Source organism: Zonotrichia albicollis, chromosome Z (genome assembly GCF_047830755.1).
Source record: "Zonotrichia albicollis isolate bZonAlb1 chromosome Z, bZonAlb1.hap1, whole genome shotgun sequence".
NCBI classification, from domain to species: domain Eukaryota; kingdom Metazoa; phylum Chordata; class Aves; order Passeriformes; family Passerellidae; genus Zonotrichia; species Zonotrichia albicollis.
Genome location: NC_133860.1, coordinates 67,908,606 through 67,923,978, shown reverse-complemented (window position 1 = coordinate 67,923,978; position 15,373 = coordinate 67,908,606).

Sequence of the window (15,373 nt, the reverse complement as noted above, 5' to 3'; positions counted from 1 at the left end):
AAACTGAAATAAACCAACTCTGCCTTAGAACCCAGGGTCTGATTTCTTCTTTCAAGTTTACACAGAGCAAACAGATTTACTGGACCAAAGCACAGCTCCAAAAAAAAAAAAAAAAAGAAGAAACAAATTCCACCACATTTTTCAAAAGAGACTACTTAGCCAGAGGTTTTTGAAGCATGGGCATTGCATTTTGAAGTACATTCTTCCCACTCAGTGAGGTGACTAAGAATGTACCGAGAATGTACCTCCAAAGGTGTTTTCTAGACTTCCAGGCAAATGTGGCTAAAACCATCTGCTGGAAATGCTTCAATTTCTGTACAGAAGTTTTCAGAGGTACAAAGAGGTTCTCGTCTCATACTCTCACATTTCTAACAAGCAGACACAAATCACTATTTTGTTATTTGATGTGAACATCTCCATCTGTGGCAAATTTTTACCTGGAACATTATATCACATAATTAAAACATCAGAGTGTCATTCATCAACTCAATAGCTCTTAACACTGCCTGCATTTTAAGTGCTTAAATCTCACTGTAAATTGTCCTGAAGGACAATTAGGTCTCCTTATAAAAATTCTTCTTATATTCTTTTATATTGTAGCATGTAACAATTTTCTACATTTCTTCCCTGGATATATCTGTAGAGAACAGGCTGTAATGGATGGAAAGAAAGCAAGACAAAACAGTTTAAACAGAATATGGAACTTAGTAAATGGCGGTGCCTGGAAACCACCCATTAAAAATGGACAAGCCCCATCAGAAATGGGAGAGGTGAGGCAGAGACTAGTTAGACAGGCTACAGGAAGGAGGGCTTAGGGAAACAGAAACCCCAGCCGTTCCAATATTTGGAACCATCATTCCCTGTTGTCTCACTTTTTAAAAAGTTTTTCAGTCCTTTATAAAAACAAATTCCTCAGGATAAATGGCAACTTATCAACCTGCTGAGCTGAGAGGCTGCTGTAATGAAGGCCAATTTAGCAGAATTACCTCACACAGAGATAGAGAGAGGGACCTAAAGCAATTTGACTTTGTGCCACTTAATCTCAAAGGTCACCACTCTCAGCTCACACAGATGGAGTAGACTTGTGTATTCCCTGTTTGCTGTGTTGATGCAGACTTGGCTGGCATAGCTTTCCCTGGTGGGCAATAACAAGCAGGGACAGTTCCCTCACAGTTGTGCAGCCCAGAGATCTGCAGGGCACCATCAGCACCCGGCTTCTGACCAGTTCTGCTGGGATGGAAACCAACCACCAAATCCTCGCTGCCTGCAGCAGCAGCAGTGCCTGCATCTGATCCCCAGGTCTGGGGCAGGGCTGGACAAAGGACACACACGGCACATTGGCCCTGCAGAATGTGACTTTGGAAACAAGCACCTGCCACTGTCTCCTCGTGTTCGCTCTAGGGTCACACCAGCCTGAGGCACCGGGCAGCCCTCAGTGCCACCTGGCACTGCAGATGACAGGCCCTGGCCTCTACCACCAAACAGAGGGGACAATTCACTCTCCAGACTGACCTTCCAGATGGAAAAGGTTGACATATGAGGCTCTCCTGCACATTAGCTGTGCCAGATACAGAGCCCTGGGAAGCAGCCGCTGAGCACTGGGACAACAGAAGGCACAGAAAGAGGGACAAAACCAATCAAGCACAGAGGCTTTTCGTGATTACTGAGCCCCACAGGGCCCCCAAGAGTGGTGCCACCCACCAGTCCTTATCTGGTGACAAAGAGCTGGTCCAGCAGGTGCTGCCCCTCCTTGGCCAGGCAACACCCAGGCTCTTGGCTCTCCCCTCTCCTGCTGCTCTCTACTGGCAGCAGACATGCCCACCTTCTTTGGTTGCACTTGCAGAGCCTTGTATCTCTTAGCCATGGCCACCTGGGAAGTGGGAGCAGTCACAGGGGAGACATGCCATCTGCACTGGGCAGGAACCAAGGTCTCTGTGTGCACAGATGAAAACCTGTGTCCCCACAGGATATTTTGGCTGCCCTGCTCTTCATTGCTTTTGGCTGGAGATGCAATTGTGCTTTCTTCCTCATCCACAAGTCCATGGCAGGAAAAAACTTGGCCAGTGGATGGCATTCCAAAAGCAGTGTAGGTTGGAACTGATAAAGGAAGGACACCATTCCCAATTCCAAGCCACACCAGAACAGCCACAGGAGACTGTTCTTCCAGGCTCTTCTATCCATTTTAAGAAGGAATGGGCAATTCAGAAGTGAACATAGGGCACTATTCCCTGGGTGAAAAAGAAGGGAGTCCTCCAACTGCCTTGAGGGTGTCTAGGATTTTTATTTTGATGCTGCTTCTGAGCAGGCATTGGAGAAAGTAATCCTGAAGTGCTCCTGGTCATGCGCTCCACTTCTCCGATTGATTCACCACGTTTCCTTCCTTTTCATTTGAAAAGCAACTCGACTGGAGAGTTACATGGTGGGAGCCCATGTGATCTTTCGGAGGAATAATAGAAGCAATAGCAGTCATGATACAACACCAGTATGACACCAGCCCCAAAGCAAAACAATTTCTCTGAAGTATTTTGTCTCAAATGGCTGCTGACAGGGCAGGAGTCTAAAGGCATTAGAGGAAGCCAACTATGCTGATCAATATGGCCAGACCAGCACACACAAGCTGACTCAGTCGTTGGCTAGGTTGCAGCCTTCTGCTGTTTGGGAAACAATCCCTGCTTTTTCCTTTAGTGCACGTGGAACCTCAGGCAAAGGCGATCCACACCCAGCTGCCCTCAAAGGCAAAAGGAGTGCCCCAAAATGCTCCGTGGCTGCCTCCAAATACAACAATGGCTCCTACAGGGAGTCCAGAATGTCTCACCGACACCAAAGCAAGGCCCAGGCTTTAATGTGAAGTGGTACTTAATCAGGCGTAGGACGCATACTATTAGGAATATAGAGCCGATAATTACGTGTAGGCATTGGAATCTGGGAGCAACAAAGAATGTTGACCCACAGACTCCATCAGGAATGGAAAAGGGTGATTGATAGTATTCCATGGAGTGTAGGGTGGTGAAGTAGAATCCTAGGAGGAATGTCAGGAATAGGGCTTCGATTGCTTGTTTTCGGTTAGTTGTATGTTAAGGCACACACAGAGTACACTACTCAATTGGATAAAGAATGCACAGGATGTTCCCAGCTGCTTCAGGCACCTCCTCCGCAGCTGGGAACATCCAGCCCTCTCCCACAGCTCTAGCCCGGCTCTGCCAGTGGCATCCTGTGGGAGCTCCCTCCTCCTGAGACACAGCTCTGGCCTTCCCATTCCCTTCACGCCTGCAATGCCACTCCTGCCTTGCTCAAATCTGCTCATCACTAGTGACTTTGTGCCCTCCAGCTCTGCTGTCCTAAGCAGAAATTTAGGAGGATCAGCAGATGGGAGAAAAGGAGGTGGCACCTTCTTTTCCCACTCTGTCTCAGTCTGCCTGTTTGCTGGGCCCTCTCTCCTCAGGATTCCTGCCTGTTCTCAGAGGCTCCGTTCTCTACGTGCTGAAGTGGTCCTTGTCATCTCCTCTGCTTCCTGCATTACTTTGCTGCAGGGGTGACAGCAATCAGGCTCTCAGAGGAGGCTGAAGAGAGGCTCCGCTAGCTTCAGAAATGGATGCTGCCCAAAGGGGAAAAGAAAAGAAAGCAACCAAATTAAAAGAGACCAAGGGAAAAGGAACCATTATTTTCCAAACTGAGCTTCTAACAAGGTCAAGCTGGGTTCTTCTAGGACCCAGAAACACACAGAAAGAAGGGGCAGAGCGCAGATGGACTCAGCTCTGGCTTGCAAGGAGAGCAGTGTCTGCCTTGGCATGCCCCCCTCCTCCTGGCCTGGCTGGCATCTTCCTTCACAGCAGGGAGAACCGAGGAAGTGGCGCGGTCGCCAGCTGCCTGTCTGTCACAAAAGGTGGCAGCAAAGCTGCAGTGGTTCTCGTCTACTTGAGCGGGCCAGGCAGCACGTGAGGCTGGCACAAATCGTGCTCAGCTGTCCCTCTTTGGCTGGCAGAAGCCTCTAAGAGTGGGGCAGGAAGGACAAACTGGATGCCCTTGCATGCTCAGTCAGCCCCCCCAAAGGCCCCACCTTCCCACAGACCAATCTAGAACCGCTTGGCAGGGAGTGCTTTTGTTGTGTTCTTCAAGCCCCACTGCAGGCCTCCTTCCCCAGCACTGCTGTACTTCAGTTCCTTTGCTACCAGCTAAACCTGAAAACAGCAGCCGAGAGCAAAAGGGGGCCTCAGCAATCACCAGAAGGTGGGGGCTCTCCTCTGAGGAACGGCTGTGAGAATTGGGCTTGTTTAGCTTGCAGAAGGCCAAGGTCTCCAAGGACACGTTTCAGTATTTGAAGGGGTTTAGAAGAAAGATGGGGACATATTTATTAGCAGGGCCAATTGCAAGAGAAGAAGGGAGAATGGTTTTAAACTAAAAGAGAGTCAATTCAGAAAGGCTCTAAGGAAGAAACTCTTTATGAGGAGAGTGCTGAAACACTGGCTCAGGCTGCCCAGAGAGCTGGGAGGTGCCCCATCGCTGTCAGCATTCAAGGTCAGCTGAGCTGGGGCTCTGAGCAAGCTGATCTATTTGAAGATGTCCTTGCCAGTGGCAGGGGGTTTGGACTAGATGACCTCCACCACTCCCTTCTAACCTTAACTAGTCTTGGATCCTACTTGGTTCTCACTTGAAAAGCAGCCAGAGCAGAGATTACCCTGTGGGGGCCCATCTGATGCCCTGGAGTTGGGCCGAGGAGCAAACCCAGACAGGGAGCAGCTGTTTGGCCTGCAGCCCCTTTGCCTTGTACCTGCAGAAGTTCCTTGGCAGAGCCTCGCCTGTCCACATCCATCTGCAGGCAGCAGCCCAGAAATTCACACAAGGCAGGGGGTAGGCTGAGCTTGTGCAGATCTGGTATGCCTTGCGTGCCTATCAGGTGGTTAGCCTGAAGTGAAAGGAAACACAAGACTCTACGTGATTCTTGCACAGCCTTCAGTGCTCACCTAGAGCCCGTCTTTTAAGCCCCAGTCTGCAGTGGTGTAGCAGATAGGGCCTGGCGTTCGGAAGATCTCGTGATGTTACGGGAAGATAGGGCCCCTGCCCCCTCAGATAAGAAAATTAACATAGGAATGTAGCCCCCCAAACCGGATTCCAGTAACTTTCCACTTGCCCAGGTAACTTTCCATCCCCTACTAACCATAGATGGTAAGGACAGACCCCCACCTGACGTAGAAGCCCCCTAGACTATAAAACCCCATGAGAAGAGAGAATAAAGGCCTTTGATCCTCCACCATATTGGTGTCCGCGTGTTTCTTAGGCCCGAGTGACCCTGGGGAATGGGTCACCGTGCTGTCTCCTGAAACCAGGCCGCCTGCCTTGTATCAGAAGGCAACATTCTGGTGCCGAAAACCCGGGAAGCCGATCAGCGCCCGGGGAACGGGGATTCGCCTGGACAGGAAGCAGCGGCTGCCAGCGGCGGGTCCGACTGCAGCGTGGGGAGACGTCCCCGGACCAGCAAGGAACATGGAATCCTATGCAAAGGTCGTATCAGATATGCATGCACAGTTTAGGATAGAATGTAGAATTAAGTGTGAGCTCAGGAATTCTAATCTTGCTATTGCAAGGCTCCTAGAGCTCGGGACGATCGAACGTCCGGTAAATATATTATATTCGGAAGTGCGGGAGAAGCGCACTGCCGCCTTAGCGGAGGATACTAAGTCCTCAGGCAGTGGTAAAAACCTCAAAGCGTGGGGGAAAGGAGAAGAGGCCCTAAGCAAGGCATTAGAAGAACAGGAGACGTGGAAAGTCGCGCATATACGTTTATTTCTTGCAGTAAAGCGGGGGGCGGGGGCCGCGACGCACACAGTGTCTGAGAGCGATCGGATTGAATGCGGGAATATGCCGGGGCCGGGAGCGTTCCACCCCTTCCCGAGCCTGAGCCCAGAGCCCCCATGGGACCCCCCGACCCTCTCGCGGAGCCCGCCGGGTCCCAGCCCCCCCGCGGAACCTTCCGAAAAATCCGCGGTTTCTCTATGCGTCCCTTTCCCTTCCCCGCCGGCCGCCAGCCCAGCGCGGCAGGCAGAGCGGCACGCGCAGTTCTTCTGCCGGGGACAGGCAGAGGGGGCGCGGAGTGCGGCCAGATTGTCGAACCCCGCCGGGACCGGCGGGGACTCGCCGCCGCCGTTTGCGTTTGAAGGTACCGCCGAACTGCATGGCAAGGGCGGAAGGGAAGAGGCGGGGGGCGGAGATGCAATCAGTCTGCTTGACAACACATGCACGGGCGAGGGGGGAGAAGGGGCGACCCCTGCAGTGGAGCGGGAGACCAATCAGAGCGTTCTATTCAAATTAGGTCCTTATAGGGCAAGGACCTCTCCCAGCAGCAGGCGGGGGGAGCGCAGGGAGAAGGAACGGCACCACCCCCGAAGGGAGGAGCGGGATCGGACCGAGCCCGGCTGGGATTCGGAAACCGAGAGAGCAGAATTAATACGGTTTCGAGCGAAACCGAATAAAGCTTTAAACAATATCGGGAAACGGTCGCAACACAAACTCACCGATTGGGGAAAAACAAAGACAGCTTGTAGGGACCGAGCGCCGGCAGCCCCCATGAACGCTTTCCCGGTGGGGGTTGCCGGAGCGCAGGGAAACCAACGGGGGGCATATACCCCAGTTAACCTAAGGGAAGCCAAAGCGATTTCAGAAAGAGGAGTCAATTCAGCTGTAGTACCCACGTTTGTGAACGACCTTTCTAACAATAATGATCTGTTCACTTTTGATATTACGCAAATAAGCCGCATGCTTTTTGATGGGGCAGAGCGGATTCTATTTAAACAGGGGTGGCGGGACGACCGCGTTAGCCCAGGCTTCTGGGGAAAGGCAGCAACTCAGCGAGCTGTCCCCAGCCGGCACAGCTTTCCCTGGCAGCATCCTTGCTCCGAGCACGCCCGAGAGGGATTGTAGGAGCTGCGGGAAGACACCCCGATGCAGCGGCCCAGCCACGGCGACCCCTAGGGGGGCAGGAGACCCTCGTGCCCTGTGCCCTCACAGGGAGCGGTCAATTTTGCATCCCCGCTTACGGTGCAATGGCCGAGCGGTCGGACGAAACAAAGTGATTAAAAGCGTGCCAAAAAGAAAAACGCAACCTACCCTAAAACCTTACCCACTAGAGTTAGCAAAGTCCCAACCGGCCATGCGGAAGTCTTTCAGACAGACCGCGCAGCCAGATCGTACTCAGACCCAATCCTTCGTAGGTTAGAAGCTACCTTTATATCCCTGAATGAATCCAACCCTAACCTAACCGAATCCTGCTGGCTTTGCTACGATGTCAAACCTCCCTTTTATGAAGGAATTGCTTTAAACACTCCCTTCAGTTACTCCACAGCCGATGCCCCACACCAGTGCAGATGGGAAACCTCTCGCAAAGGAATCACCCTGAGTCAGGTCACAGGCCAGGGCAGATGCTTTGGCAATGAAACCCTAGCTAGGCGGAGAGGCAACGTCTGCACCAAAGTTGTCAAGCCTAACAGGAAAAACAATAAGTGGGTAGTCCCATCCGCACCTGGGATGTGGGTTTGCCAGCGATCTGGAGTGAGTCCCTGTGTGTCTCTTGCCAAATTTGATGACTCTAACGACTTTTGTGTCCAAGTTCTGATTGTTCCTAGGGTCCTGTACCACTCAGACGAAGAGGTGTACCACCTTTTTGAGGAACCCAGCCGGCTCCACAAAAGAGAAATAATAACAGGTGTAACTATCGCAATGCTGCTCGGTCTAGGAGCAGCAGGAACGGCAACGGGTGTCTCAGCCCTAGCGACACAGCACCAAGGACTGTCCCAGCTGCAAATGACCATCGATGAGGACCTGCAAAGGATCGAGAAATCCATCTCCTTCCTGGAGAAGTCAGTCTCCTCTCTCTCGGAAGTGGTCTTGCAGAACAGGCGAGGTCTGGACCTCCTGTTCATGCAGCAAGGGGGCCTGTGTGCCGCCTTGAGAGAGGAGTGCTGCTTCTATGCAGACCACACAGGAGTCGTGAGAGACTCCATGGCAGAACTCAGAAACAGACCGGCTCAGAGGCAGAAGGACAGGGAAGCCCAACAGGGCTGGTTCGAGTCCTGGTTCAATCAATCACCATGGCTAACCACTCTGATTTCTACCCTAATAGGTCCACTGGCATTGCTACTTCTAGCGGTTACCTTCGGACCTTGCCTGCTGAACAAGCTGGTCTCATTCGTTCAGGCCCGCCTGGAACGAGCCAACATCCTGTTCATCGGCCGGCGAATCCAACCAGGGAACACTGCCAGCCACAAGTTCTAACCTTGACTGGCGAAAGCTTACTCAGATTTACCAAACCCCGTTTTCCTTATCGAACTACAACCTTATACCTCATTTCAGTGTATGACTACCTCATTCATTTGTGAAAAAGGGGGGGGAGATGTAGCAGATAGGGCCTGGCGTTCGGAAGATCTCGTGATGTTACGGGAAGACAGGGCCCCTGCCCCCTCAGATAAGAAAATTAACATAGGAATGTAGCCCCCCAAACCGGATTCCAGTAACTTTCCACTTGCCCAGGTAACTTTCCATCCCCTACTAACCATAGATGGTAAGGACAGACCCCCACCTGACGTAGAAGCCCCCTAGACTATAAAACCCCATGAGAAGAGAGAATAAAGGCCTTTGATCCTCCACCATATTGGTGTCCGCGTGTTTCTTAGGCCCGAGTGACCCTGGGGAATGGGTCACCGTGCTGTCTCCTGAAACCAGGCCGCCTGCCTTGTATCAGAAGGCAACAAGTGGCAATTTCTTGCCTAGCAGATGGTTAGAGATGAGCCTTCTTCCCCAAAAGTAAAAAGGCCCCAGTGCAACTCCAGCTATTCCAAGGGGCAACAGGTCTTGCCTTGACAGCTGATGTGAGCCGCAGGGACATTTTTAGAAGTGGACCTTCTTGGAACTCATCCCAGCTGCGGGAATGGGATTTAGTCTAATGGAGACAGACCAGAAGGATATCGGATTCCGAAGCATATTTGCACCTTACCCTGTCACTGGTCTCCCAAACATAAGGAGCCTCTCCTTTGGCCATTTCAATTCCCACGATGCCAAGGGACCAGGTGTCCACTTTGGGACCGTAAGGCTCTTTTCTCACCACCTCGGGTGCCATCCAGCAAGTTGTCCCCACCATTGACCTCCGTTTACTCTGCTCAGGTGTGAGCAGAGCACAGAGGCCAAAATCAGCTGAGGAGAAAAACAAACACTGCTTCAGGTAGGAAACCAAGGAAAAGATTTCCTCACTCTAAGTCTCAGAATGTAGTAGTGAATCTAGCTGGAAAAGCAGCTGTGCTCTCTTTCCTCAGGGATGCAGCCAAGGAAACTTGCAATTGTCCATTTAACAAACCCACCACCATTCCCAGGGTGGTGGCTTTTCCTCATCTACACTGAAGGTTTCCACTGTAGCCTCCCTCCCTCTGGAAGGGACACACACAAACCAAAGTTCCTCTTGATACTTGTTGCTCTTTCAGGCTCCCAGCAGCCTACAGCTGTGCCCTGAGCAAGAATACCCACCCAACTTGACAGAGCCATCCCGGCCCAGAAGGATGTTGTCACTTTTGATGTCTCTGTGGATCACCTGGTTGGCATGAAGGAAAGCCAGGCCTTTCAGGCACTGAGAGAGAAAAAAAGAAACAGGAGGCCAAAAGTTAGCCTGATCTGATTTCATCACGTGCAAAAGGAAAGTGCTCCTGAAGATTCATGGATCTCAGAGGAGCAGTGAGTGCTGGCAAGAGGAAGAGCTTGCTGCTGCAACCCTGGGAGAGCAGGATCTCTCTAAGGCAAGGCATATTGGCTTTGAGGGGGAAACAGCAGCTGCTGCTCGACACTGTCCCCTGCCAAGCCAGTCAGAATGACCGCTGCTGCAGTGGATGTGCTCTCCCCATTCAGAGGAAAAACAACGGTTGGCCAAAAGAGGAAAAGTCCCTGCTTTGGGTACCAAGGGCATCACTGTCCGGTGGGAGACTGGAGGTAAAGGGCTGTAAGGCTGCCTGGTCAGCAGATTTGAAAGACATTTCAAGTCATTTGTCAGTTTTCAGCAGCAAGCAAGCACCGTGGTGGGTACCATGCCCTCCTTTGAAGCTGAGACCCGTGAGAGATGAGTCTCTCTTGGCCTTTGCTGTTGGTTTCAAACTCACACACTGGCATCTTTGCGCTTACAGGCAAAGAAGGCAATGCAGAAAGGTTCTGGGCAAAGGCTTGGAGGGGTAAAGCGCAGAACAGAAAAAAAAAATTAAAGAGAAACAGAGCACAGAGGCCAAAAGCAGATAAAGAGCAGACTATAGTAAGGGCAGGGACACTGGCAGGCACTTCCATCCAGATGCTATTTCTTCTCTGAAGCAAAAGAGCGGCACAGCAGAAAGCTCTGAACACGGAATCACTCACTTAGCAGCGCTTTTGAACTATGAGGCTGTCCAAGGCATCCCAAGCACAAGCAGGATCCCTTACCTCCTGAAAGACAGTTGCCATGTGTCCTACAGCCATCCTTTTCTCGCTGACCACTTTTGCTAAAGAGCCTCCATCCATGTACTCCAACACCAGCAGGACAAACTCGTTGACAAGATAACTGTAAGATGAAAACAACAGCATAGAGCTTAATGGGCACAGCTAAATTGCCATACGGATGAAAAGACTACAGCTGAGTTTTGCTTCCAGGTCACTGGGAAATGAAGACGGACTAAAATGGAGACACGCTCCACCCAGGCTATCCAGAGCTTGCAATCTGTGCCATCTAATTGCACAGCCGTGGGAAAGGAGACGGCTTAGGGGGCAAGCAGGGGAAAACGGCACTTTGTGATAGCAGAGGCAGATGTGGAAGCGGACACATCCCAGCAGCTGCTTCATTGTCTTCATACACAAATTGCTCCATTAACTCCAACAGCAAGGAGACACAGTTTTCACAGCTTTTTCACAGGGGAGGTGGAGGTGCAGCACTGCCAACACCCTTTGGGAAGCCCTGCATAAAGGACAGTCACAAACAGGAAAAAACTGCTTCAAACCCGGCAAATAATGTGTTTCTTTGGCTAGCCTTTTGGCATGCAAGGCAGTGGAAAATAGTGGGAACAGCACAAGGGAAATAATTTCTGTGTTGATTTCTCAGAACTTCTCTTCCGACACTCAGAAAAAAAAATCACGCCCCAAAACAGCAAAGGAGCATTCAGCAAGTGAACATCGAGGCTGCTGGCTTAGTAAGAGAGCCAGGTTTCTGAGAACAATCTTTAAGCTATTTCTGCCCGGAACCAGAAGAATGCAATCTCCTCCCATGCCTCATACAGGAGTGGACTGATGTTCATAGCAAGATCAATTTTCTGCCCTCGAGAAAAGTGCTTGAAACATTTGCCTGGCAAGTATGGAAACTGACATTCCCATAAAAATACAGAACTACTTACCTTTCTAGGTAGGTGACAATATTGGGGTTCCTCATTTCCCTCATGACCAGGATTTCTTTCAGTACTTCCTTGCAGCGCTGGTGCCGGAGATCAATTTCCTTTACGGCCACCTACAATGACGTTGAAAGCCGTTAGGAACAGACATTACAAGAGCCTCTTCCTCCGTGCGCTCACGGGCCAGGATGCCCTGTCACCTCGGTGAAAAGGGACTCTAAAGCATCAGCCACAATGTGCTAACAGCACTCTCAGCCCTTGCAGACTCCTCCGCCAGACCTCCTTTATCACTGCTGTTATCATTTACACGCGTTTTGCAAGCCAAAGGAATTTTGCTTCTGTGAAATGAAACTCAACTTGTGGAAAATAGGTTAGCATTTCTAGGGGATTTGATCAGTGTTTCAGAAACTGCTGCCATTCTTGATTGTGCTCCAAAGTCAATACACCAATCCATTACAGAGAAAATGCTGTCTGAAAAAGAACAACTCCAAGGCAACTCAAAAGAAGGTGAACATCCTAGCACATCCTAGCTTCTTCTGGATTTTGCATCTCTGAAGAGCATTCCGAAACGCAGTTTAGATGTGTAATTACTGAGTGTATTAAAAAATGAAGAATCCTTTCTGTGGACCACTACGGATACACTGCAGGTGATAAGCAGGGCTTAGGGCTTTCAGACTCCTTGTAGACATCCCTCCAAGTGCAGTTGCTGAGCACAGCACTGCAGGTGGATAAGGAGCTACCAGGAAGATGGAGTTGTATTTGCTGAGAGCCAGCAAGGAGAATTCAGGACTCTGAATGTTTAGCCCCAAAGAGCATGGGACTCTCCAAGACACCAGCATGTCAGTTCAGTACAAATAGCATCTCTGTACTGGAATGTCAGCAACAAAGGACCCACACAAGGCGGTATTACTTAAGGCTCTTCATCAGCTTCTTCTCACCGATCCGTGTGCGAGTGTCTGTGTGTGTGTGTGTGACCCTGGCTCCCTAGGACTGACAGGCAAAACTGCGCTCCAGACAAGGCCTCTCCTTCTTTAGGTCTTTTCAAAGTGTACCTCGTGATGGGTAACAATGGCAAATCTTATCTGCGTCTGAACCTGGGCTTAAGAGGAATTGGGCCAGAATGACGGCTGCTGCCATCAGCTAATCTGGGCACACTTATCCAGTCGGTCCAAGATAGCATGGCCTTCTTGGAAAGACACCACTGCCATCCTCACATTGATTCAGAATGCGAGACAAAGTCTGTCCAATATGCATTTTTCGGCCTGCCTCTAGGCAGCCTTTGCAGCAAAGACAGGTAACACAAAGCTCTGGCCACAGATCACATCCCAAGGGAAAGCGCTCAAGAGCTGCAAAATCTGCAAGGGCTGTTGGTACTTACCGCTTGTCCTGTGGCAGCGTCCAAGGCCTTACAAACGGTTCCAAAACCCCTAGGAAGAGAACAGCAGCAAGAACAGAGAAGCTGTTCAGTGCTGAGAAGCAAAAGGCAGCCCAGGCAAGAGCTCTCTGCTGCCTGCAGTGTCCCTCAAACACCAGCCTTTGTCTACTCTTCAGACAATAGCATAGCAGACCAGCAACCCTCTGCCATGCAGCTTGTCCAAGAGCAAAGCTGAGTGCAACAGGAAGAAAAAAGAGCTGCTACAAATCTCAAATGTACACACTAGACTATGGATGTGAGGGTTTGCTTTGCCTCTTCCTTTTTGTGCTTGTGCGTGTGGTGTGCCTTTCCAAGCAATGAAACACACACAGTCCTGTTGGACTCAGAGCTCTCTTTTGATTCTGTCTGCCAAACTCAGGCAGCACCACACAGCCTGTACTATTGTCCTGAGCACTGAAAGTGGTGTTCAGCAAAATATTGGAAAGAAATGCTGCTGAGAGCTGCTATCTGATGGCTCTCAGGTGGGAAGCTGCTCTCTCAGTTTTTTCTTCCTTCACTTGTGGGGCCATATGACTTGGAATCATGCAAAACCATGTCTGCTGGGAAAAGAAGGAATCTCGTGCCACACACTTGAGGGACAGGCAAGTGCCTCCTTGAGGCAGGCAAGACATTGGTTGCCAGCATGCAGTTCTCTTTGATGATGCCTTGTGACCAGTACTGAGACAGGGACAATCTTAAGCCAGGGCCTGAAGATGCTTGCAGCTTGCCTGACTTCCCTCTTGATATTCCAGCAGCCACGTACGTGACCCATGGTTCTGGAGGATATAAGCGTGGCTGAACTCACCCTCTGCCAATAATTTTCCATCCAGTGTATTTCTTTTCTGGATCTGCCACGCTCACCACACGCCCTGAAAGAAAGAAAATGCAAGAAACAAACTTCAAAACAGAGATCCTGACTTCCAGTGGATCAGAATCTCAGCTCCACTTTCTGGGGCTCGGAGAAATTTATGGTCGGTTGGCTAACAACAGTGTCAACAAGAACAACAACAACAAGAGCAGCCGCAGTGAGAAGACAGGCAGCTCTGTAACACACGGGGCCTGCACAGAGTCGGATTCTGCACACTCCTTCAAAGAGGAGACTAAGCCCGCAGAGAAACTGTCAGAGCAGACAGAGACCAGAATAGAACTTGCACCGTGGCAAGTGGTTGTGGTCCACAAAGGGGAAGGAGGGCTGAAAAATCAGGACCCTTCATTTGCCTGGGAGATAACACTCTCTTGTGAGGTTCAACAAAAGGTTTCATAATTCCAAGATTTCAATGCACCCTGTGATCTGGGATGAAGTTTTATCAACAGCTGCTTTTTGCAGAGCTAAAGGAATATTGCAAAGTGAAATCCATGAGGGGAGAGGATTTCCTCTACCTCTCAGCAGTTTGCCTAAAGAATGCCTTGACCTTATTCAGAGAACAGCAGCTCATGCTGTGCTACATCCAAGAACAACGGCTGTAAGAATTAGGACCCTCTTGTTTTATGAGCAGGCTAAGTTCTGAAGATAATTTTGCCCATTCCCCATTTAGTGAAGAACCACAAGTCCATGTCTTCAGCCTGGGCTGCAGCAGTCACCAGCACTGCCCTCGGCCCCTTGGACATCAGCCACGTGCCCCATCTTCCCAAAGGGCACAGCCCAGACGGGTAACAAGGACAGCGCTGCTCCTCAGGCGCTGCCGTGGCTCGGACACCTGCACAAACGAGATGCTGATCCTCTGACGAGTCCAGGCAAAGCTGCAGCAATGCGGTGGCTGCTGAAACCTCCCAGCTAAGGAAGGCTCCTGCCCCTGCAGTCACAGCAGCCATCAATGGCAGGGCAGGTATGACAAAAACCTGGGCAGAGCCCACAAATGGCCACTGACAGGCACTGTGAAGAAGCCAGAGCCAGACTGAGCACTGCTACAAGCTGTTGACCCCACTCGAGACAGAACCTGGGTGTCATTGAGTTCAGAGCCAAGGAGGAGTCGATCCATTCACCTCTCGTCCCTACAGCTGATGGCCGACACTGAGTAAACTGGGCTCTGTTCTGTACCTGCCCGCTTCTCATTCTCTGACAGCACTGCACTGGCAGCCATGACCAGTTGCAAGGAGCAACCGAGTGGCACTGCAGAGTCACCAAGGCCTTGCTGCGCTTTCCAAGAGTGCAGGGATTGAGGCCAATCCTTAGTATCCCAAGAGTATTTACCGGCTGGGCTTTAGCCCTGACAAAGTGCCTTGTACTGGAGGAACATGCAGCAGAGGGGCTGCAGGCTTCCTCCTGAGAATTGCCTGCAGGGCAGTTTTATCTGGCCCTGCCACATAGAAGTGTCTCTTGATGCGTCTCCCTAGGCATACAACTGAGCTATCCAAGAAGGACTGGAAAAACAAATTGTGTTTTTCTTTGTTGGCTGCACTTTGAAAACACCTCTTGCTCTCTGATTCCCAGGGATTGTTCTAAGAATACAATTTTTTAACATTTGGGGTGTGCTGAAAAGGCCCCCTCCTCTGTTGCTTCCCTAATCACCTGATGCTCCTTCCAAGCAGGTCACCCTAACAAAAATGTAGAATTTTTATCCAAGCAAACTGTAGAAGGAATAGT